Source organism: Oryctolagus cuniculus, chromosome 3 (genome assembly GCF_051225735.1).
Source record: "Oryctolagus cuniculus isolate XC-2025 breed Fujian yellow rabbit chromosome 3, ASM5122573v1, whole genome shotgun sequence".
NCBI lineage: Eukaryota > Metazoa > Chordata > Mammalia > Lagomorpha > Leporidae > Oryctolagus > Oryctolagus cuniculus.
Genome location: NC_142869.1, coordinates 27,600,649 through 27,625,974, shown reverse-complemented (window position 1 = coordinate 27,625,974; position 25,326 = coordinate 27,600,649). Strand labels below are relative to the sequence as shown.

General features: G+C 37.2%; 1 protein-coding gene across 4 annotated transcripts in view; it reads right to left on the bottom strand.

Moving 5' to 3' along the window:
* ERBB4 (erb-b2 receptor tyrosine kinase 4) overlaps positions 1-25,326 on the bottom strand; it is a 1,252,881-nt gene that overhangs the window by 612,858 nt on the left and 614,697 nt on the right. The window lies entirely within an intron of this gene.

Sequence of the window (25,326 nt, the reverse complement as noted above, 5' to 3'; positions counted from 1 at the left end):
GTTATTCTACTCCCATGTTCAACAGGGATCACATTTCAGTTAATTTTCAACACTTAAGAATAACTGTGCATCAATTACAGAACTAAACCAGTCATATTAAGTAGAACAGATAAAAAAACTACTAAGAGGGATAATGTATTAAGTTGTTCATTAACAGATTCCAATTCAATCCCATCGAGGTGGCATGTACCAATGCCATCTCACTGTTCCAGGTGATCAATTTCAGTTCACAGTTGGTCATGGTGGAGGGACTGGGAGTCAAAGGGAGCACATAGACAAGTCTAGTACCTGCTAACGCTAACCGATGGAGTAAATAAAGGGGAGAGTGATCCAACATGGGAAGTGAGATACTCAGCAGACTCATAGAATGGCAGATGTCCTAAATAGCACTCTGGCCTCAGAATCAGCCCTAAAGGCATTCGGAGCTGGCTGAAAAGCCCATGAGAGTATTTCAGGCATGGAAAGCCAAGACACTCTGGCAAAAGATCTCTGTGAGTGAGATCCCAGTGGAAAGAACAGGTCATCAAAGAAGGAGGTACCTTTCTCTGAAGGGAGGAGAGAACCTCCACTTTGACTATGACCTTGTCTAAACAAGATAAGAGTCGGAGAACTCAGAGGGCTTCCATAGCCTTGGAAACTCATGACTGGAGCATAGGGAGATTACTGATGCCATAGACAGGAGTGTCAATTGGTAAAGTCAACAACAGGAGTCACTGTGCACTTACTCCTCATGTAGGATCTCTATCCTTAATGTGCTGTACATTGAGATTTAATGCTATAACGAGTACTCAAACAATATATTTCACTTTGTGTTTCTATGGGGGTGCAAACTGTTGAAATCCTTACTTAATGCATACTAAACTGATCCTCTGTAAAAAAAAAAAAAAAAAAAAAAAAAAAAAAAAAAAAAAAAGAAATTATCAATTCCCAACTTGACTCTCACTGGGATTAAACATGACAATAGGTCTGCTCTGATTTCATCATCATTTAAAAAAAATCATCTATTATTTTTCACTTTATGTTTCTGTGTGGGAGCAAACTGTTGAAATCCATACTTAATGTATACTAAGCTGATCTTCTGTATATTAAGATAATCGAAAATGAATCTTGATGTGAATGGAAGGAAGAGGGAGTGGGAAAGGGGAGTGTTGTGGGTGGGAAGGACGGTATGGGGGGGAAGCCATTGTAATCCATAAGTCGTACTTTGGAAATTTATATTCATTAAATAAAAGTTTAAAAAAAAAGTTATTCTATATTCTGGCATATATTGCCCACATCTATTTCTGATTAACATTTGCAGTTTCTTTTGCCATGATTTCTGAGAGTTGCATTTATGTAGAAATGTTCATGTGTACGCTTTCTGCAGTCTCAAGTATACTTTATCTGCAAACATTTCCCTCCAGTTTTCCTCCTAACAGAACTTTACAGTGGAGAAATCATTATAGTATCATTTAACACAGTATATACATTATTTATGGGATACAAAGTTTATTGATTTTAAAATGACTTTTTTTTTTAAGATTTATTTATTTATTTGAAAGACAGAGTTACAGAGAAGCAGAGGCAGAGAGAGAGAGGTCTTTCATCTGATGGTTCACTCCCCAAATCACCGAAACTGCCTGAGTTGAGCTGTTCTGAAGCCAGAAGCCAGGAGCTTCTTCCAGGTCTCCCACGTGGCCTTAGGGGCCCAAACTTAGGCTATCTTCTCCTGCTTTCCCAGGCCACAGCAGAGAGCTGGACTGAAGTGGAATAGCCGGTACTTGAACCGGCTTCCATATGGGATTTCAGCACTGCAGGCGGCAGCTTTACCCGCTACGCCACTGGACCAGCTTCCCTAAAATAACTTCTTTTTTTTTTAAAGATTTTATTTATTTATGTGAGAGGTTTAGTTACAGACAGTGAAAGGGAGAGATAGAAAAGTCTTCCATCCACTGGTTCACTCCCAAATGGCCACAATGGCCGGAGTTGTGCTGATCTCAAGCCAGAAGTCAGGGCCATCTTCTATTGCTTTCCCAGGCCATAGCAGAGAGCTGGATGAGAAGAGTAGCAGCTGGGACTAGAACCAGCACCCTTATGGGATGCCAGTGCCGCAGGCGGAGGATTAACCCACTGTGTCACAGCGGCCGGCCCTCAGATAACTTCTGAAAATAGCATCTTTTTCACATCTTGACTTCATTCATCCACCAAACTACACTTACAAACATATAAGAAGCTATGATATTTTCTGGGATGCATAAAACATGACCTAGGTCCATGGAAGTGCACAATCAATATGGAAAACAGACAGGTAAAGGAGTGAAGGCAATGAAGTGTTCAAGGTGTGACAATGGAAGTTTCATAAAGATTCGAGTGTTAGAAGTAATGAAGATTATAAAGTGGATATGCAGAGTAACTCATGTATAAGTAGGATGAGACAGTGAATTCAGTCTGAAGGAAGTTCATGCAGAGGAACAGCCAACTACCTGGCCCTTATTATGTATTCATCAGAATTTTAGAACCTAGATTGTGATCTTAAATTCACTTGCACACTAAAAGAAAACATTACTTCTTAGATAAATTTCTTATATGTGTGTAGAGAAGAAACCATATAAAACAAGCCTAAAAACTGCTGCTGTGGTAGAGAATGAGGAAAATAGCACAAATTACTAAGATCACAGCAAAAGAGGTCAATCAGTTAAGAGAGACATTGCCTGGTCAACGATGGGGCAATCTGAATGTCAAAAGAAATTTTAATTACCACAGATTAATTAAATAAATTATAAATTATAAAATCATATTAATTATCCATCAGTCTAATTCATTTTTTTGGAAAAAGTGTATGTGAAATAAAATAACAAGACATTCATCAATTTCCTGTGTTTGTGGTAACATCACTGAATACATAATACATTAAAGGCAGTATCTAGTCCATTTGGGATGTTATTAAGAATCTCACAGACTGTGTGGCTTATAAACAACAAAAACCTATTTTTCACAGTTCTGCAGGTTGTGAGTCCAGAGTCAAGGCACCAGCAGGCTCAGTGTCCGATGAGCGCCTGCTTGCCGGTTCACAGAAGGATTTTTGCTGGGTCTTTACATGGCAGAACAGAACAGGGATGTTGCTGGGTTCTCTTTTACAAAGGCACTGTTCTCATCCTTGAGAGCTCTGCCCTCATGATGGAATCACCTCCCCAAAGTGCCATCTCAAATTCCATCCCTCTGGAGATTAGGCTTCGACATTTAGCCTTGTGGGATACAAACATTCAGTGCATATAAGGCAGCATGCCTTTATAAAGTATTCCAACTAATAAGTGAAAAGTAAATACTAAAATTAGAGTATGGGAGCTGGTGTTCAGCCCAGCAGTTAAGAATCCTGCATCCCACATTAGAGTGCCGAGGTTTGATCCTGATTCTGGCTCCTGGTTCTGGCTCTTCACTCTAGCTTCCGCTAATGCAGACCAGGCAAGGCAGCAGGGATGGTCGGGAAATTGAGTTCTTGCTTCCAACATGGGATATCTGCATTTCATTCTTGGCTCTTGGCTTCAGAATTGAAAGGGTACCCTGGTCATTTGGGGGAACATCTATCTTCTCTCTCTTGTCCTCACTCTTGCTCTTACCCTCTACTCTAAATAAAATTTAAAATAAAATAAAATTAGAATGTGTTGCTCCATTAATTCTAACTAGTGCAAGATGTTAACAATAATATAAGCTGTGTGAGCCAAGTGGAAAATCTGTACTTTATTCACAATTTTCCTATAACACGAAACATTTTCTTAAAAATGACAGACACTGGGACTGGCGCTGTGGCATAGTGTGTAAAGCCAATGCCAGCATCCCATGTGGGCACCAGTTGGAGTCCCAGCTGTTCCACTTCTGATCATGTTCCCTGCTTATGCACCTGGGAAGGAGGCAGAGGATAGCCCAAATCCTTGTGCTCCTGCACCCATGTAGGAGACCTGGAGGAAGCTCCTGGCTCCTGGCTCCTGGCTCCTGGCTCCTGGCTTAGGATCCTGTAAGCTCCGTCTGTTGCAGCCATTTGGGAAGTGAACCAGCAGATGGAAGTTTTCTCTCTTTCTCTCTCTCCCTCCCTCCCTCCCTTTCTCTCTTTCCCTTTCTCTGTCTCTACTTCTCTCTGTAAGTCTTTCAAATAAATACAAATAAATCTTTTTAAAAAATCACAATTATGGGGCCAGCATTGTGGCAGAGCAGGTAAAGCTGCCACCTGCAAGGCCAACATCCTATAAGGGTGCTGGTTAGAATTCCTGCTGCTCCACTTTCATTCCAGCTCTCTGTTAATGTCCCTGGGAAAGCAGCAGAAGATGGCCCAAGTTCTTGGTCCCCTGAACATGTGTAGGAGACCTGCAAGATGCTCCTGGTTTCCATCTGGGTAAGCTCCAGCTGTTGTGGCCATTTGTGGAATGAACCAGTGAATAGAGATTCTCTCTGTGTGTGTGTGTGTGTGTGTGTGTCTTTCTCTCTGTCTCTCTGTCTCTCTCTCATTCTCTCTGTAACTATGTCTTACAAATAAAATAAATCTTTCAAAATTGAATAATACAACTTTTTTTAAATGAAGCATTTTGCCATTCCAAAATTCATTGTGAATTAATAGTTCTAGTTATGCCACAGCCATGGCTAGTAATTGCACATTATAGCATAATACAGAAAATCATTAGGAGACAATTCTCCATTGCATTTAGAAATAGCTTGCATTGGTTTGGTTCTAGACTACTTTTCAAGAATGTCTGATAAAGTCACTTCTCCTTCCAACATGGAGGACAGATTGCACAGTAACCTCTTTTATAAACTTGAGATTTTCTAAGCTCAGACTCCCACAATTTTGACAAAAATCCATACTGTAAACAGCATCCACCTGCTCGTTTCTCAATGACTCAGGAGCTTCTTGCCCTCAGAAAAAAATGGAAACCAACATTACTATGAAGCTTATGCTCACTGCTGTGCCATGTGGTTTTGTGTTTTCTGCCAACACAAATGACAGCCTAACTGATGAGCCTACAAACAGTCTAAAATCTCAGGCACTTGATAACTCTTGACAACAACCAGACGTTATATGCTTTCAGCTCAATGAACACACCACCACCTATGGTTACATCAAGAGGATTAAACATGAGTAAGATAAAGTATCTGGAACCCATTGCCAATTGGATGGAACTACAGAAGGTGGAGGAACATGCTGAACTCTATGATGAGTGTGCAAGACACAGACAGATAAAATAAGGAAGTAGATAAAGATATCCCTCAGTTTACCACCTCTTAATATTTGATATATGAATTTAAGAACCAAACAATTTCAGAGTGCATAGGATTCCTCGCTATGAAATTCTCTGTATTCAAACTCAGGAGCTGAATGTTGGTAAAGAACAATCAATCAGCTTAGGCAGAGAGAATAATATATCTAATGCCAAAGTGTCTTCAAACAGCCTGGCGCTGCTTACAGGTATAAGATTCCTGAATGGAAAATGAGGCTGTGAACACAGGGTACTCAATTGGCGAGAGAAAATGTAGGAATTTAGAATGTCAGGCAATGGGGAATTTGTGGCACAATATACAAGGAAATTAGGCTGTAAAATTTTATTTTGTAAAAATTTCTCTATGGTTGCGTTGTATAATGCAACCCACTTGTATAAATGGGTAAAGATGTGAGAGGCTGGTGCAAAAGGAAATTCTTATCAAGAAGAGATGAGGAAGGCAAGGAATAGTTGAGAGACATGGTTGAGATTCAAGCCGTCTTTCTGAGGTGGAATAATAAATATGCTAGTGACCTACTGATGTTGTGATTGAGAAAGTACAAGAAAAACAAAATGATAGAAATTTTTAGATTAGTAAACTTGAAAGTTGGTCTGGGCATACCTGGGATACGGAACAAGTCTATGGAGAGAATTTTACAAATACTATATGAACTCTGGGTTCTCTGAAGCAAAACTAAGGTTTTCTTTCTTTCTTTTTTTACAAATTTTTAAAATGAAATTGTTATCCATGGATCTCTAAAATTTGGATAGTAGGCATGTGTTTCTGTTTTAATCTAAAAATGTCACATTAGCAGCTGTGATTTCACAGATGTCTATGGATGTTAGGTTACATTATTTGTTGCACAGGTATAAAACAGTGGTTCTCAAGAGGTATGCTTGCTCCCTAGGAAGTATTTGGGAATTTCTAGAGATATGTGTGGTTGTCAGTTTTGGGAAGAGAAATGCTGCAGATACTGAGTGGGCAGAGATGTAGGATGGTGATGACCCTCATGTATGTCCAACAGCTCTCTTTCCCTCATCCAGCAAAGAATTATTAGGGCCAATATGTCAATAATGCCCAGGGTGAGAAACCTTGAAATAGACTTATTAATGTGAAGCAACTGCTTAATTTTATTGCTTGTAGATTAACTTTCAGATTTTTCTAGAAGTAGTATATATTAACAATTTCTTCTAGTGTATCATTAATATAACTGATGGAGTATTTATAATGAAAAATACATAGTCTTATAGTATAAATATTATTTTCTTAAGCTGAATTTATCATCATAGTCAAGAAACAGAAAAATAAATTATTAGATTGATAGAGATATATGGATAGATGGTGATTGGATTAATAAATATCTTCGCAGATTATCTACTCATATGGGTAAATTATAAAGAAATCTGTCCATTCTCTTTTCTACTTTGTAACCTAAGTTTGCTATGATAAAGCTGTCTATATCAATATTTTTTATTCACTGTTAAAAAGTTTGCCTAACATAACTTTGAGACAGTAATTACTTTATAAGCAAACAGTAATAAACAAATTGGCATAATTCCCCTTATCTCTGAAAAGATATCTTTTGCTTCAAAGAATGCATTTTCTAGTCTCCAAGTTTTATTCAATAACCAAGCTAATTTAAACATAAAAAATAGCAATGCCTCCCTGATAGTAATAAATGAAAAAAAAGTACAGTCTCATCCTAACTTGTTACATGTGCAGCAGACAAATGCCTGTGATCATTTTTTAAGTTATTCTCATTTATAATGTTCTCTTTAAGCCAACCAGACAAAGATACATGGTGTTTCTCTCTCCTGAATCAACTTCACCACCTTCTTCTTGGGGAAGGATTTATTCATCACACCAGGCATTAGCAGTGAGTGAGAACTCTGGATAACACTCCCAAGGCTGGAGTACTAAGTTCCTGGTGTGATCACCTGCACCAGAGACCTTGATATCCTCGATTCCATTCAGAATGAACGTGGGTGTTGACTTGATCTTACTGCACTCATCATCATCAGTGCCATCACAGCACTAGCATTTTATATGCATGTTACACTCTGCAAAGCACTGTGACACAAGTCAGTAAAGCTACGCAGATTTTTGTGAGAATTAAAGTACAAATGCAATGAGATGTTAAGTTCATGAACTACAAGAATTTTAGGATCAAATAAATATTAATAAAATGATGACATGGGTGACATTTAATTTAATACTACTGAAACTCACCACAGAAAAACTTTACACCTCTCTTTCCTAAAGCTTGCTCTCTTAATCCTCCATTAATTTCCTAAAGCAGCCCTGGCGCTACAATCTAACGCAATCTCTATGAGCTGACACAAAGAAATAAAACTTACAAAATAATTCACGGTAAGGTCTGTTTAGCTGATAAAGTTACCTCAAATCTATTTTAGAAAGTGTTAGTGTATAAAAAGATAGATAAAACAAATTAGGTCATGAGGATTAAGTTTCTGCAGAAGGATGTTTTTCTAATACTCAAATCAACTCTGCAGTAATTCACAACAGAACTACTATCTTCACTCCTAACTGCCACTGCTACCACTCCTAAAACTGATTTCATGTTCTGAGCACCTACTATATAGCTGGCACTGTGTTCAATGTTTTACCTAGAATACGGAGTTTAATTGTTATTATCCTCATGTTAATTTTTTAAAGAAAACATACCTAGTTTGATTTGTTTAACTATCTCATATTCCCTCCACAGATGCTAGTACTAATGCTGCATAAATACAAGGCATTTATGATACATTATTATCTAATTCATATAACTATTTCTGTATTATTATGAAATTATCTCTGGACAGTGACACACTGAAAAGGAAAAAAGAGTCACGGTACAGGAGAATACTTTGTGTGTAAAGGTAATATTGAGAAGCTAATATTTTCTGACACTACACCAACATTCTTAGTATTTTAAAAGCTACGGATTTTAGGAGAGGTATATAAATAAATATCTTTTTTCAAAAGAGAAAAAGTTTAAAATAAATTTTAGTAAATTATAGATACAAAGGATTTATATTCTGTACTTATTTTTAATTACTACAAACTACAAATATGCCATTTGCTAAATGCATTTGTCTGAAATGATCACATTTTAATAAAAGCTCTGGTTCTGAAAGATTCTTACCTATGTAACAACTCCACATTTTTTTTTAATTTTAGCTCAAAGGCTGGAAGAAAAGTAATACTACTAAAACTAACCAAACTGTTATATATACAATTTTTTTTTAACTTATAAGGCAATTCAAATCAGAAAATGAAAGTCATTACTATTTCCAGAGGAAACCACACACACAGAGAATAAAGGATATGAAATTCCAAGTAGCATAGGTGACATTGAAACTTAAAAGGAAAATCCTTGCAGCAGAACTTAATTAAGGAAGCCACTGGTTTTGGTTCATATTCTGTACATGTTTCTATAAACCTAAAGTTATAGAAATGCATTTATTTTTACTTATTTTAAAACTTTAAACTCATGTTCGAAGAAAAAAAAAGCAAAACATAATTATCATGATTACATATAAGAAATTTATCTGAATTAAACAAAATCTTTAATATCTAATTTTAAACAATAAAATGGAAAAGATATATTCCTCTTTTGGTGACACGAGGCTAATGGGATTTTAAAATATTAGAAAACAGGGACCAGCGCTGTGGTGTAATGGGTAAGACTGCTGCCTGCCATGCTGGCATCCCATATGGGTGCCGGTTCAAGTTCCAGCTGCCTTACTTCTGTTCCAGCTCCCTGCTTATGTGCCTGGGAAAGCAGTGGAAATGTGTGGGCCCCTGCACCAACATGGAAGACCCAGAAGAAGCTCCTGACTACTGGCTTCAGATTAGCCCAGCTCCAAATGTTGTGGCCACTTGGGGAGTGAACCAGAGAATGGAAGACCCCTGCCCTATCTCCCTCTCTCTGCTTCTGCCTCTGCCTCTGCCTCTCTGTAACTCTGCCTTCCAAATAAACAAATAAATCTTTTTAAAAAATACTAGGAAATATTGTATTTCATATCAGTGCTTAAGTATCATAGGCTCTTTGATTTTTAAAAATATTACATCAAGTATTTTAAAACATTACTTGAAAAAACTAGAGTCCATCTTTCTCTATGAGAAGTGTACACTTCGGAATTCATTTTGACTAATCTGAGTTTTAATACATTATTATAGAAAAGAGAGAGAAAACTAATGCCAACAGAGATAAAGTGAATTTAGCATCCTAAGTTTCCAAGTTTGTTATACTTTTATTTGCTTCACAGTATTCGTCATGAATTTCAGGTAGCAGAATATGTCTTTTTTAAAACAACAATTGCATTTATAGTGTCTAACATTATACTTCATATATATTAACTATTAAATATTTATTAAATTCAGTTAAGAAGGCTAAAGATCAAATTTATAACCCTTAAGTTCTGACACCAGGGTTCTAAGAGGATGCACACCTGAATATCACCCAAAATTTTACCTCTGTGGGATTTGTTTGAAATAGACTATTTATTAATTGCCACATTCAGGAAGTATTCAATAAGTGCTTAATGCCAGATCTGGCCTTTGGGGACCACTTAAATGAAGACAATATGAAAATCTTTCTAAAAGCTTGGCATGTAACAGGGAACTGGAATAAGTAGTTAGAGAGGGTGGGAGCAAGGGAGGGGTGGTGAGAGGGTACAGTGGGAAGTATCACTATATTCTTAAAGTTGTATATAAGAAATACATGAAATATGTTCCGTTTATATAAACCAAAAAAAGAAAAATATAGAAAATGTTATGTAAATGTCATACACAGTAATGAAGTAATAATTTTGAGAAATTTGAGTGACATACATCAGCAAATTATGAAATAATTAGGGGCAAATAGTTTCCCTGTTTCAATGGTTTAATTTTCATTCATAAACATGGTAGATAAAATGAAGAATTACCAAAAAGAAATAGCAACATCTTGAAAATGTATAAGCAGTGGCCACAAGGAAGATGGTTAAATTATCCCTAATAAGAAACAGACAACATCTTAGAAAATGACCAAAACTGGGTTTCAGTGATGAAAACAGATACAGGATATGCTTGCAGAATATATTGAAGATAATAATAACCCTAAGCACAATGTCATCTAGCATAAAAGTAAAGAATCAAAGGGCAAGTAAATCAGCATAACATGGATTCAGTTAGTGTGTCTTTATGAGATTATGTTGTATTATTCATTAGTTAAAAATCTGCAGGTAGGGGCCAGGAGAAAGCCACAAGCCAGCATCCCATATTGGTGCCGCTGTGTGTCCTATCTGTTGTACTTCTGATCCGGCTCCCTGATGATGTGCCTGGGATAGCACATCTCAGGTACTTGGGGCCCTGCCACCCATGTAGGAGACAGAGATGAAGTTCCTGGCTCCTGACTTACATTTGGCCCAGCCCTAGCCATTGTAGCCATCTGGGGAGTGAACCAGAGAATGGAGGAACTCTCTCTAACTCTAACTCTAAATAAAAAAAAAAAAAAAAACTTTATTTTTAAATCTACAGGTAAAGAATATACATAACAATTTTAGAAAGATTTATTATGTGTTTGAAAGGCCTAACTACAGAAAGAGGGGAAGACAATGAGGTCTTCCATCCACAGGTTCACTCCCCAAATGGCCACAGAGGCTGGGGCCGTCTAGGAGTCCAGAACTCCATCTGGGTCTTGAATGTGGGTGTAGTGGCCCAAAACTTGGGCCATCCTCTGCTGCTTCTCTAGGCACTTTAACAGGGAGATGAATCAGGACTTTAATATAGTTGTCTATATGGTAGTTTGACAATGTAGGCAGCAGCTCATCCTGCCACATCACAACATTGTGCCCTATCCGTAGGATTTGTTATTTCATATCTGTGACTCAATAATATGCTAGTGTTACTTAATCATTTAGACTGTGCACATTTTTTCCTGTAGTGATGTTTTAACTATGTAAAACAAATAGTAGTCTAGCAAGATATCACACAAGTTTCACTGAAATTGAAACTACACAGTTATAGTTACATTAATTATACATTTAAAATCCATATACTCTGTGTGGGATATGCATATTTTTTAACATACTAAAGTAGTGTAATAAAATTATCAGGCTCTCTTAAAAAGTCATTTTCTTGTGCTTTCCCTTTCAAACTGAATATTCCTTCACTTTCTTTCCTCATCTCACAAACTTGGTTCCAAACTCCTTATGCATCACTGTTTTTTCAAGATGTACAGCACAAGCTACAGCAAAAACAAGTGTAACTGAAATTGTTTAGGGACACACTTCATGAAGATTTTTTTCTAGGGTTTGATATTTAAGCAAATGGGAAAGATTTCAAAAACTGCCTTACCAGTTCCCCAAAACTGTACAACAAGAAGCATTAAAAATATATATTTTATGAAGATTTTGGTCAAGATCAAAAAAGGCCATGATTAAAAATGAAGGTATCTTCATATAGGAGAACAATATTTGAAATTTATGAAACTGCTATTATCAGAATATTTCACTCCATAATTTTTTTATAATTTTAAATAAACTATTCTTTAAATATTGCAGATATAATTTATGTATTGTTCTATACTATGAACATTTCAAATCATAAACTGAAAATGAACTTTTGGCTTAGATTGAGCCATAAATAAATATGGGATTTCTATTCTTGCAGATCACTGAATCAATCAGAATGAATTGTTAGTCACCTCTTCTTAAGTTATGCATTTACAGGGCCAGAGTGGTAGCCTAACAGATTCAAGTGCTGCAATCCAGGCACTCATTGGGTTCAGGTTGGTGTCCCAACTGTTCTACTTCCCGTCTAGTTCCAACCTAATGCTCTTGGGAAAGCAAAACATAGCCCAGTTGCTTGGTCCCCTGCACCCATATGGGAAACCCAGGTGAAGCTCCTGGCTTTAGCACTCATCCTTAACCACCATTCAGGGAATGAACCAGCAATGGAAAATCTCTCTGTCTTGGAATCTGTCTCTATTTCTCTATATATAACTGTGCCTTTCAAATAAATCAGTAGTCATTTTTTTTTTTTGAAAACACACATTTACTTCTTTTTTATTTTTAATGGATGGGGGCATGTCACTCTTTTCAGACTCATAAGTTATTCAAAAACTATTTCCATTTTATTTTGTACCCTCTCATCCACTGCCTTCCCTATTTTCTTCAATTCATGGAAGAAAGGAAGGGAGGGAGGGAGGGAAGGAAAGGAGGGAGGGAGGGAAGGAAAGGAGAGAGGGAGGGAGGATCGTTTCAACCCAGGAAGGAATCCATTCAAATTGAATGCAGACCCACATAAGTAATGTACATTTTGTACCAGAAAAGAGTTGAAGGTCTCTTATTTGCCACAATAGAGTACATTATACAAATAGAAAATAAGTATTGAGGAGATACAGGACACAGGATTCTTGAATTAAAGAGAAAAACAGAGTAACTTTACATTGCCCAGTCATACTAACAATGATAGCAAGCAAAAGAAACATTGAGAAGTCAAAAACACATTTAAACAAGACCTCTAAGTAGGCAGTGACAAAAATGAGGACAACTTGCAAATGACGCCAATAATTATCACAGTAAAAGGAGACAACACATTATATTCAGAGTAGACACACAGAAGTCTCAGCCATATGTTATGGTATATATGTGTTACATGAGTTCTCAGCTTTCTATGTTAGAAAGAATTCATTTGGATTTGAACTGAAAATATCTCTGTCAAAAAAGCTTCAAGCTCTTTAACAAAGAGAGCCTGAAATCATTGTATATAGTATATATACACTGTATATATAGTCACCTCTTTTATATATATATATATATATATATATATATAATATAGTCACAATTCATTCTTATTGATTCAGTGATCCGCAAGAATAGAAATCCCATATTTATTTATGGCTTAATCTAAGCCAAAAGTTCATTTTCAGTGTATATATACTATATATAGTATATAATCACTGTATATAGAAGAATATTTATGTTGGGAGTAGACGTTCGGCATAGGGGTTAAGATGCCAATTAAAATACTCATTTCTGTTTGATTCCCTGTTCTGGCTACTGATTCTAGTGTTCCACCAATTCAGACCCTAAGAGACAGCAGGAAATGGCCCAACTGACTGAATCATTATCACTCATGTGGGAGTTCCAGATTCAATTCTCAGCTTCCAACTTCAGCTTGGTCTAGTCCTGGATATTGTCCATTTGTGTTTCTCTCTCTCTCTTCCTCATCCCCTGCCTTCTTCACTCCTGCCTCTCAAATTTATAAACTGTTTTGAAGAAGCCTATTTTATAGTAAGCTATATACAATTTTATGTACACATTTTTTTCTACAGTTGATTAGGTCTTTCTCAATATAATTGTTGACTTATTGAATTTATAAAATTGAGAGCTGTAGAAACTCTCTAGTCGTGGTAGAAAATGAACATCTTAATGGAATACAAGGCAGTTATCCTATTGCCCAGAGTGAGCACCCTTACAGAGGATTGTTTCACTAGGGTTCTCTCTGGGTGAGTCTCAAATAACATTTGCTCTTTTATTATCAGTGGCCACAACTAGACCGATCCTTTTATCTGTGCAATAGCAATGCCCAAGATAGTTTTGGGATAATAATACACCCTCCATGGATGCTGGAAGGAAGGAAGAAAAGAGGGAGAGAAGGGGAGAAGCAGAGAGGAGGAAGTGTAATAATAAAAGAAAAGAGAAAAGGGTCTTCCATCCACTGGTTCACTCCCCAACTGGCCGCAATGGCCAGAGCTTTGCCGATCTGAAGCCAGGAATCAGGAGCCTCTTCTGGGTCTCCCATGTGGGTGCAGGGGCCCAAGAACTTGGGCCATCCTCCACTGCTTTCCCAGGCCATAGAAAGAGAGCATTGCTGGCAATGCAGGCTGCGGCCTCACCTGCTAAGCCACAGAGCCAACCCCGCTGATCTTAACTACACTTATGTTTGGCATAAACTATGCCATCTGATTATATATCTGTGAGAATATTAACTATGCCTTTTTCGTCTTTCATCTTTAAAAGAGAGAAGTCTACTATAGGATCTCTAAAGATTTCCTCCAGCTTTAATTCTAATGTAAACAAATTGCCACTATATAGCAAAATAAGTATAGGGTAGTAATGCTTATTCCTTTTAAACATTTTCATCATGCAGAATATAAATATTCAATAACTATGTTAACATGAATACATTCATGGGATTATCATAAAACTATATAATGAGTGATTTCAAAATTTTAAATATTATTTATAATGCACATAAAACTCAAGTCAAGAAATATGCTACTTCCCCACTCTTAAGTAACTGACATTAAGCAAACTAAATCATAGTATCAAAATCTCTTCCAATTTTTGTCTAATCGACTGTGAGCTGACTGACTGTAAAACGTTAAATTGTATCACATTTGTGTAAAAGGCTGAAACCGAGTCCCAACATTAATTTTATGTAAGCATTTACCTGAATGGTAGAGATAGAGCAAAACAGAGATACAGAGATATCTTTACCACGAGTTCACTCCCCAAATGCACAGGGGAGCTCCAATTGAACCAGATCAAAGCCAGGAAACAGCAACTCAATCCAGGTCTCCCACCAGGGTGCCAGGGACCGAATTGTAGGTACCACCACCTGCTCCATCCCATGGTGTACATCAGCAGGAAGCTGGAAAACAGAGTGAGCTGGGACTCAAACCCAGGCACTCTGATTTGCACCAGGAGTCCCAAATGACATCTTTTTTAAAAAGATTTTTTTATTTATTTGAAAGTCAGAGCTATGCATAGAGAGAAGAAGAGTCAGAGAGAGAGAAAGAGAGAGAGGTCTTCCCTCCACTGGTTCACTCCCCTATTGGCTGCAACAGCCAGAGCTGGGCCAATCCAAAGCCAGGAGCCAGGAGGAGCTTCTTATGTGTCTCCCACATGGGTGCAAGGGCCCAAAGATTTGTGCCATCTTCTACTTCTTTTGTAGGCCGTAAGAGAGAGCTAGATTGGAAGTGGAGCAGCCAGGTCTCCAATTGGCGCCCATATGGGATGCTGGCATTGCAGACAGTGGTTTTGACCACTATGCCACAGTGCCAGTCCCCCAAATTGCATCTTATATGCTACACCAAATGGCCACCCCTTAACCACATTTTTAATAATCATATACTTTTGGAATTTCAGAACTGCACCTGTACTTTTTGTAGAACAACTTCACTTGGAAAGACAAAATCGAAGGAAGAGTTGTGTATCAACTTTCAGAATGATGACTTACAAATAAGCTACAAGTTTTACGCTGTATTCTTAATTGATATTATTTGAGATTTCTTCTATAGGATAAGCTAATTTACTACCAAGGCTATTTATCAATATTAGAATGTCTTATCCAAACATGTGCTTCAATACCTGCACTTCATTTACTTCTTGTATACAATTTCCAATATGTCATTTGTAACAATATTCAGAGGAAAAATATCTTGCAAATATTACTGGCTAATGCATTTAATATCAATAATCATTTCAGTCTCTAAAAAGCCAGTGTTTGGGATTTTCTACATTCTCAATACTTTATTTTCAACCAAAATATACCTCAAAAATTAAAGAAGCATTAAGAAAAATTGTCCGTTTCCAACTGGTCACCTATTACTGAATAATATTATTTTATGCCAATTTTTTTCTGTGGAAATCTTTTCTGTACTTTAACTGCATGTGACTAAGAATGCTTTATTTAAGATTCACCTAGCATAAGAATATCTTTTGACAATACAAAAATATTATAGTTCACTTCACCTACACTACTTTACATTCTTCTGTGCAAAACAGTCAGACAAGTTACTGTTTCTTCCCTTGTTGAAATTAAAGTTAACTCATTGGAGGTTTCCACATTAACATAATATGTCCTTTGCATCAACTGTTCCACTGGAGTTCCATAACCAAGCTGAATCAATTAAAATAGATAAATTTCTAATAAAGTAAAACTCTACACCAGAATTTCATCACTCATTCCCTCGGGAATGAGCAGAGATACCTGAGGCCAAATTTACTTAATTGTTCCATGATAAAGTCTTGTGTTTAATCACAGACTGCTTCAAAGAATTCCCGGCAGTTTTAATTAATTAGCTTCATTCCTTGTTCATTCACAGAATTGAAAAAAATTTTATGTGTCTTATCTTGGCTGAAAAGTCATAATTTATTTTATTTTGTTTTTCTATAAGCTTCAGGGTATCACAGAAACAACTTTTACCACTGGGAATGGAAGGCGAATCAACATCTACAATAGTTATTCAGAACTGAGTAAGCCATTCAGAGCTAAACTGCAGATATTTCATCAAAAGGAATTTAATTTAAAATAATTTAATATGTTTCAACGATATATATGATTCATGTCTTGGATTTGCTTTTTTCTAGACTTAAAATATATATATATATATATTATCCATTTGGTAGACTGTGTTGCATATTATCTACATTTTAAACGTCAGTTGTAGTCAACCAGTCAATGATAACATCTAAAGTGATTTAGTTAAAAAGAAATTAAATTTCTAAACAAGTTTCTTAAAACAAATTACATATCCAAGACTTGCATATTCTAGGACAGGAAAAGAAACAAATTGAAGTCATTTAAAAAATACCAATGTCTACCCATGTGATCCTAGGCAAGTTACTTAATCTGGCTATAAAAATATAGATTTTTAAGACTGTCTACACATTTTATGCTGACTGAAAAATAGAATGAATGTCTGTAAAGTTTTAATGAGGTTTTTATGTAAAGATTATTTAAATCAGAGTTGCTACTCAAGCGGAATACAATCAAAAAAGACAGGGAAGAGCTACTATGAAGGGTATATCCCTCTAACATTGAGCAGAGGTAGAAATGACTGACCCTTTGGCTAGGGTTGGTACATTGGTAATAAAGTAGCCAAGCTCCCTAACTCAAAGAGATAAAGTTTCTATTGAGGCTCAATTTTTCATAACAATACATTCATAACATCATTTATGCACCCAAGTCTTTCCCTTAAACTTCCAGATACAAGGAGAGAATACCCTTTTGATTTGAAAGGGAGAGATGAACACAGTAAAGCAAGATCATGAAGTAGTCGTGCACATACATGTATTAGGTTTGTGACTTTTGTGAAGCCACCTTCTGATCCAGATTTTCTAGGTTAGACTTCATAAGGTAAGAAACACTTGGGCTATGCCACTGAGATTTCATTGCTGACCTGTTAGCACACCTACTGTTCCTCTAGGTATCATTCTCATCTACTGCCCCTCTGCTGCTCTGAGGAATTGTTAATATTCTAAACCACTGAATATCAAGGTGTTATCTAACTACAAAATATAGTCATTTCATCAACTTGTGCAAACCCAGTCTAAAGTGACTGACACCACAATATTTTAGATACCAATCTGATCTTTGAATAGTACCTTTTTATCAAATTTAGCTACTTGTAACAGAGAAACATCTAATAAAAATTTGTTAGATATTCAGGAAGGGTTAGGACTGAAAGCAAGCATTAAGGTAAGGATTATCTTAGGTCTTAGAGTAATTAGAGCATTTTAAAATTTTAAGATTTTTCATGAGAATAACAATACAGATGCAAGTATCATCAACTCTTTCTTCCTTAATCACAACCACAGAAACACAACAGACTAAGATAAACAAATATGCAAACTAACTCTCTCCATAATATCTGAGTATGCCCCAAAGCTACAAGAGTTCCATTTGTACAGAGAGAAATTTTTAAAAAAGTTTTAATTAGTTTTCAACAGATCCAATGTGCTTTGCAGATACAATTCTAAGAACATACTGATATGATTTTCCAAGAGGCCGGCACCACAGCTCAATAGGCTAATCCTCCACCTTGCGGCGCCGGCACACCAGGTTCTAGTCCAGGTCGGGGCGCCGGATTCTGTCCTGGTTGCCCCTGTTCCAGGCCAGTCTTCTGCTATGGCCCAGGAGTGCAGTGGAGAATGGCCCAAGTACTTGGGCCCTGCACCCCATGGGAGATCAGGAGAAGCACCTGGCTCCTGGCATCGGATCAGCGCGTTGCACTGGCCGCAGCGCACCAGCCGTGGCAGCCATTGGAGGGTGAACCAATGGCAAAAGGAGACCTTTCTCTGTCTCTCTCTTTCTCACTGTCCACTCTGCCTTTAAAAAAAAAAAAAAAAAAAAAAGAACATAATGATATGCCTTTCCAAGAAGGAATTTTTTTTAATTATTAAAAAGATACGGGCCAGTGCCACGTCTTAGTAGGTTAATCCTCCACCTAGCGGCACCGGCACACCGGGTTCTAGTCCCAGTCGGGGCGCCGGATTCTGTCCCGGTTGCCCCTCTTCCAGGCCAGCTCTCTGCTGGCGCCAGGGAAGGCAGTGGAGGATGGCCCAAGTGCTTGGGCCCTGCACCCCATGGGAGACCAGGAGAGGCACCTGGCTCCTGCCTTTGGATCAGGGTGGTGCACTGGCCATAGCGCGCCAGCCGCGGCGGCCATTGGAGGGTGAACCAATGGCAAAAGGAAGACCTTTCTCTCTGTCTCTTTCTCTCACTGTCCACTCTGCCTGTCAAAAAAAAAAAAAAGATACATATTCAAAATATATCTTTGAAGTAGATATCTAAAATGATTACCTAAAGAATTAAAAGAAATTGTCAGATTTTCTTAGGTCAAAATAAACAAATTTGTAATAGCAATTTGCATGTGAAGTTTACATATATATTAATTTTAAAATGAATTTAATCCTTGTGGTATAAGATTAACAGTTTTTGTAACTGCCCTAAATGCATAATTTTTCCATATTCTTCCTTATTATTGATTTTAGCCCAAATTTTAGCAAAATTATGCTTTTGGTAATGCTGAAAATTCCTTAATGCAATGTTAATTTTAAAGAAAATTATATAATTTAAAAATATCTTTTTTTAAGTTCTTTCTCTTAGACCATTTTATGTGGCTTAAACAACCAAGAGGGTAGCAGGAAAGGATAGTAATTGGATTAATATCCAGCCTCTTCTTCCATAATTAAAATACTATTTTATTATCTTTAAAGAAATGTTTATTTTTTAAATTGATGTCTTTCTTCATAAGAACATACGTTCCATGTTTATCTATTCACATGTGATTCCTATCTAGAGCTGTGCCTGACACTATAGTACTTACAAATTGAAATATTAAATTATTGAGACATATTTGCCCACTACAAATTCACCGTATAATTACTGACTCTCCATTTTTTTAATTGGTATTCTCATTTAGGCAAGACCACAAAACTCATGACAAAGTGACACAGTAGTGTTACCAGTGAGTTTTCTTCATTGTCACATTTTGTGGCATTTTTTTCTGAATACTAAGGGATAAAATCTGACTTTAAAATGTAACTAAAATGATATAGCTCTATTCTTTGCAAAGAGTTTCTGGACAAGTGATCTGTCCCTTGGGGAAAGGGAGTAGAATTGAGACTAATCTGGCAGCAGGAATGAACTGATGCACCATTTACTTGTATGCTGATTACGTAAGGTATTGGGAAGTGGACTATCAAAATATATATACTTGTGAGGCTGGCACTGTGACATAGTGGATTAAACCACAGCCTGCCACTCTGGCGTCCATATAGGCAGCAGTTCACAGCCAGTCTGCTCCACTTTCAATCTAGCACCCTGCAAACACACCTGGGAAAGCAGCAGAAAATGGCCCAAGTCCTTGGGCCTCTGCACCCACATCGGAGACCCAAAAGAAGCTCCTGGCTCTTGGTTTCTGTGGGGAACCGCAGGCTGGTCACCTGTGGGAACTTCCTCACTTTGCTGTTTGCATGGCCTGTTGTAACAACTTGTGCAAAACAAGTTAAAGAAGTGTTGGCTGCTGAGCAAAACAAGTCAAGGAAGTGCTAACCACAGGATGTCCTGAAGACACACAAACAACCCCGATGGAGCAAGATGAACTTTTGACCTGAGGCACTATGTGCCCTTCAACTTGATTGGACTGTGCCTGCATGGACTGCATGTGAACAGACTTGCCATTGGCTGGGAGCTTCCTGCTAGGGGAACCTTGGGTATGTAATGGGGTAGTATTGTGTAGCGGGGGCTTGGCTTCTTTTCTTTCGCCATGCATCTGGATGAATAAAGTTCCATGAGAACCGAGTAAGCAGCAATTGTGTCTTTACTACACTGGACTCTTGGTGGCGAGCATCCGGCAGGTTTCAGTATGGCCTCACTCCGACTGTTGCAACCATTTGGGGAATGAACTAGTGGATGAAAGATCTTTCTCTGTCTCTCCCTCTCTTTCTCAGTAACTCTGCCTTTGAAATAAAATAAATGAATTTTAGATATAGATATAGATACAGATATAGATAGATATAGATTTAGACATACAAAGATATAGATATAGATATATAGATGCACTTGTACAAGAGAAATGTGGTCAAATTTACAGAAGACAAGTTCCAGAAGACTACTAAGAACCACTGAGATGTTCTTGAAAGCCCTAACAGTAAGGACATCAATTACCTAACTGAGTGGACTGACATGGTACTGACATAGTGGTTGAAATATGTTTTCTTAAGCTTAATTGCTCTGAATGATTTTTATCAGCTCAGAACATTACACTTAGTAAATCAGCATTTGCATTGCCACATGTATTTACTGCCACATGCCCAAGGAAGATACTAACTTCTACTTAAATGCTGTTTATTTTTTTAATAGTGCGAGTATATGAGGGACTGTTTTCTAGAAAGGGGAAAAAAAAAAGCCAACATCACAAATCATTCTCCTTAATCAACTCAGTTACTCAATGACAAATTATTTAAATTAGAACAGCTTGGAAACTGATATTCCACAGTCCTAGCAGTAATTACTGTTCCTTCTTCGGATTTTGATGACAGAGATGGAGTGGGGTGACAACTTTTCTTAACAAAGATGGAATAGGAAATTCTCCGTTTTCTTTTTTATTCAAAATGAAGTTTCCAGTTTAAATGTTTATATTTGAGGGCTAAGCCAAAGAAATAACTTTTTCTTAATGCATATCAAATAATACATACAGAAATATGGGTAAATATAATTTAACAAAATAAACTTGTGAAATTAATTATTTCTTTTACTTCAATATATCTCTGGATGTGTTTTTAATATCCTGAAGACTAACTTATTCAATACACTTTTCCTTTCCAATTGTTTTTGCAAATTAACTCTGTCCGTACTCAACCAAAAACATAAATATACAAGCATGTATGCTCTCATACTGCACTAACAGTCTGATTTATCTTCAGGTAGACAGTTTCAAATTCCAAATTACATGAACTTTGGAAGGATAGTATCAGTATATAGAAAAATCTGAGTATCGGAATGAATTATGTTTCAATTCATATTTTCTCCAACAAAGGTGAGCTGGCATCACTGTAGCTCAAATACAAATAATAGTTTTAATAACTCTCATATCACGCCTGTCACTAAATTTCTAGCTTTGATAGTCTAACGTTTTAGTTAACAACATGTCATTCAATTGAAAGTAGTTCCATTAAATAGTTACAGCAAAAAACAAAAAAGAAACCTGAGCTCACTTGGAAATTAAAATAGCTCTAAAAATATGTAACCCTCACTTTCAAGGATTTTACTTCTATTAAAAAAGTTAAAACATGAACAATGTTGAATACAACAAATGCCATGTGAGAAGCCAGGAGACATTTTGTTTACCATTAAGTTTGACTTAGAATTCTATAAAGGAAGGCTGTGAAGAAAAAGCAATAGTGAACAGGTAGAAAATGTATAATTCTCTGCTACATTTCCTAAGTTTTATGTTCTCTAGTTTAAATCATAACTTCTCTTGATAGAATTTGAATGGATGACCACTTTTCAGAAATTACTCAATGCACTGCTTTATGAGCAAATACTAACTTGCAATAGGATTGCCCTTTATGTATATATTTTCCTATGTGTTAGTTGATTATCTTAAGTAAGCAAGTCTATAAATTCCTTCTGTATCAATATATCAGCAGAAAATTTTGAAACATTGAAATACCTTGATAAAACAACATTTGCTCATCCAACTTCCCAGTACAGAAGACTATATCAATATATCTCCAAAAATATGAAAGCCTGCATGTGAAATTTATGGTTAGAATATTTGCTGTATTGCACCATTTTATTAAGTACGCTTTCAGTGAGAATTTTTTATGAATTCTTAGAAAAATATATTTCTTTTTTTTTTTTTTTTTTGACAGGCAGAGTGGACAGTGAGAGAGAGAGACAGAGAGAAAGGTCTTCCTTTGTCGTTGGTTCACCCTCCAATAGCCGCCGTGGCCAGCGCACTGCGGCCGGCGCACTGCGCTGATCCTAAGCCAGGAGCCAGGTGCTTCTCCTGATCTCCCATAGGGTGCAGGGCCCAAGCACTTGGGCCATCCTCCACTGCACTCCCGGGCCACAGCAGAGAGCTGGCCTGGAAGAGGGGCAGCCTGGACAGAATCCGGTGTGCTGGCGCTGCTAGGCGGAGGATTAGCCTATTGAGCCGCGGCACCGGGCAGAAAAATATATTTCTATATAAATGGATCAAAAGGGGCCGGCATCATGGCATACTAGGTTAATCCTCTGCCTGCGGCGCTAGCATCCCATGTGGGTCCCGGTTCCAGTCCCAGTTGCTTCTCTTCCAGGCCAGCTCTCTGCTGTGGCCCGGGAAGGCAGTGGAGGATGGCCCAAGTGCTTGGGCCCTGCACTTGCATGGGAGTCCAGGAGGAAGCACCTGGCTCCTGGTTTCAGATCAGCTCAGCTCCGGTCATCATGGCCACTTGGGGAGTGAACCAATGGAAGGAAGACCTTTCTCTCTGTCTCTCACTCTGTCTCTGCTTGTCAAATATATAAATAAAATCTTTAAAATAAATAAATGGATCAAAAGATGAAAAATGCTATCAACCTTTTAACACAATGTATTCCAGTGGGATTTCTTCTCTTTATACTAGTCCCCTTAATCTATTCGCTAAACAATATAAAAGTATTTAAAATTCACACACCTCTGATAGTGAAAATATTTTTGAGCATATTTCCCTGTGTGTTTTTAGTTTGCTATTTATAAACAAAAAACATTTATATTTTACATGTGTACTATTCTACTAATATAACAAAACACCTCAGCACTAATTTACAAGTATTCACCATTAAGTTTAGTGAAACATTAGATTCAACATTGCAAAAATCAGTATTTTCAAAAAAACACGCATTTTTAATTTTATAGAAGATTTGTTTGAAAATTTCAAGGAAATTTTGAAGGTCACATACTATTAGTAGCTCATATCTCAAGATGCAAATACATCAAAATTCATAACCAAAGATAATACACAGAAATACATAGTTTATGTGACTTAACCATATCAATTTTTCTTACTTTCTTGTCAGATTTACATAGACCTTCCATGCTTTAAACACTGGAGAATAGCTGAAGAACAGCAGGAGTACATGTATCATGTTGGCATAGGTTTTATTTCCCCCACTTGTACTTATATTTTTATTTATCCTCAGTTCAAGACTTAATGGCACCGGCGACATGGCTCAACAAGCTAATCCTCCGCCTTGCGGCTCTGGCACAGCAGGTTCTATTCCCAGTCGGGGCGCCGGATTCTGTCCCGGTTGCCCCTCTTCCAGGCCAGCTCTCTGCTGTGGCCCGGGAGTGCAGTGGAGGATGGCCCAAGTGCTTGGGCCCTGCACCCCATGGGAGACCAGGAGAAGCACCTGGCTCCTGGCCTCGGATCAGCGCGGTGCGCCAGCCGCAGTGCGCCGGCTGCGGCGGCCATTGGAGGGTGAACCAACGGCAAAAGGAAGACCTTTCTCTCTGCCTCTCTCTCACTGTCCACTCTGCCTGTCAGAAAAAAAAAAAAAAAAAAAAAAAAGACTTAATGGAAGAATTTTCTTTAACTTTCTATTTTGTGCAGTGTTGTTTTAGTTAAATATGGGTAAAAACCATTAGACCAAGAACCTATAATACGCAGCAATAAGCTGAAAGTCAAGCAGTAAGCAAGTGAGGGCAGTACTACTTATCCATCTGCATTATGGGGTTCCTAGCCTTCCTTCAGAGCACCATGGATTAAGTGTGTTGAATTGCACATTTAACTTGCAAGCAGATTAATTAAGTGAACCAGTGTCAACCACAAATTAGAATAGTCTGTGTTTTTATTCTACAAGTAGAATTACATTCAAAGAGCAAAATTCTAACAATCCTGTTGTAAAAAAAACAAAACTTTGGAACTCATATTGATACATTCTAACAGAATGAATTTCTACACGTTTCAGTCCAAACTCTTGTGTATGGCATTCAAGTCCACTTTGGATCTGCCACTGGTCTCTATACCACAAATGCAGGCTATGCTGCATTGACACTGAATTACTTCATTTTCTTCAAACATACCATGCTTCTGTTCTGTTCTTTCTGTTTTCTCAGCATGGATTAGCCTTTCTTATATCTTGTTGGGTTTTTGAAATAGTCACATTACTTCCAGCAATTTTTCCCTAACAACATATTTGTACACACCCAAGCAGAATTAATCCTTCTCACCACTTTGCCTATTCCTGAAGTCCTCTATAGAACTTATAGATATTTGCATTTGCCCCTGAAATCCACATGAACTTGTACACATGAGTTCTTTCATACTTCCATGCTTGAATTCCTATTTTCTAACACACTGAGTAGCTACTCAGTAACTGTCATTGAATGGATGAAAAATGACAGTAGCTATTTTGTCTGGTGGAGAGAAATGCACTAAATTTTATAAAATCAGTTTATAAAATAAGTTGGTAAATTGGGTTTATATACTACTTTATAATTAATTAATGTAATATCTAACTCTTTGTGCTTACTACTAAGGATATATTCAGTAAAAATAAAATTACTTCTCATTAATAAATTCCAAAATACTTAACAATATTGCAAAAACAAAAAAGAAGTATAAATCAGAAAGGATTTCAATGAATTAGTATTCATAAAAACAAATATATAGTAAGTGCTTTCCATATGCCTAGCTAAGAATTCATGATAAGACACAAATCCTGCCCTCCTATAATTTTAATACTGATGGATGCCACAAGCAGTGATGAGGCAATTGCAATTTAGTGACCATTGGTGTTACTAAGATCTACTGGATGCTGTAAGAATGTGTGAAAGAGTACCAAGGGAGC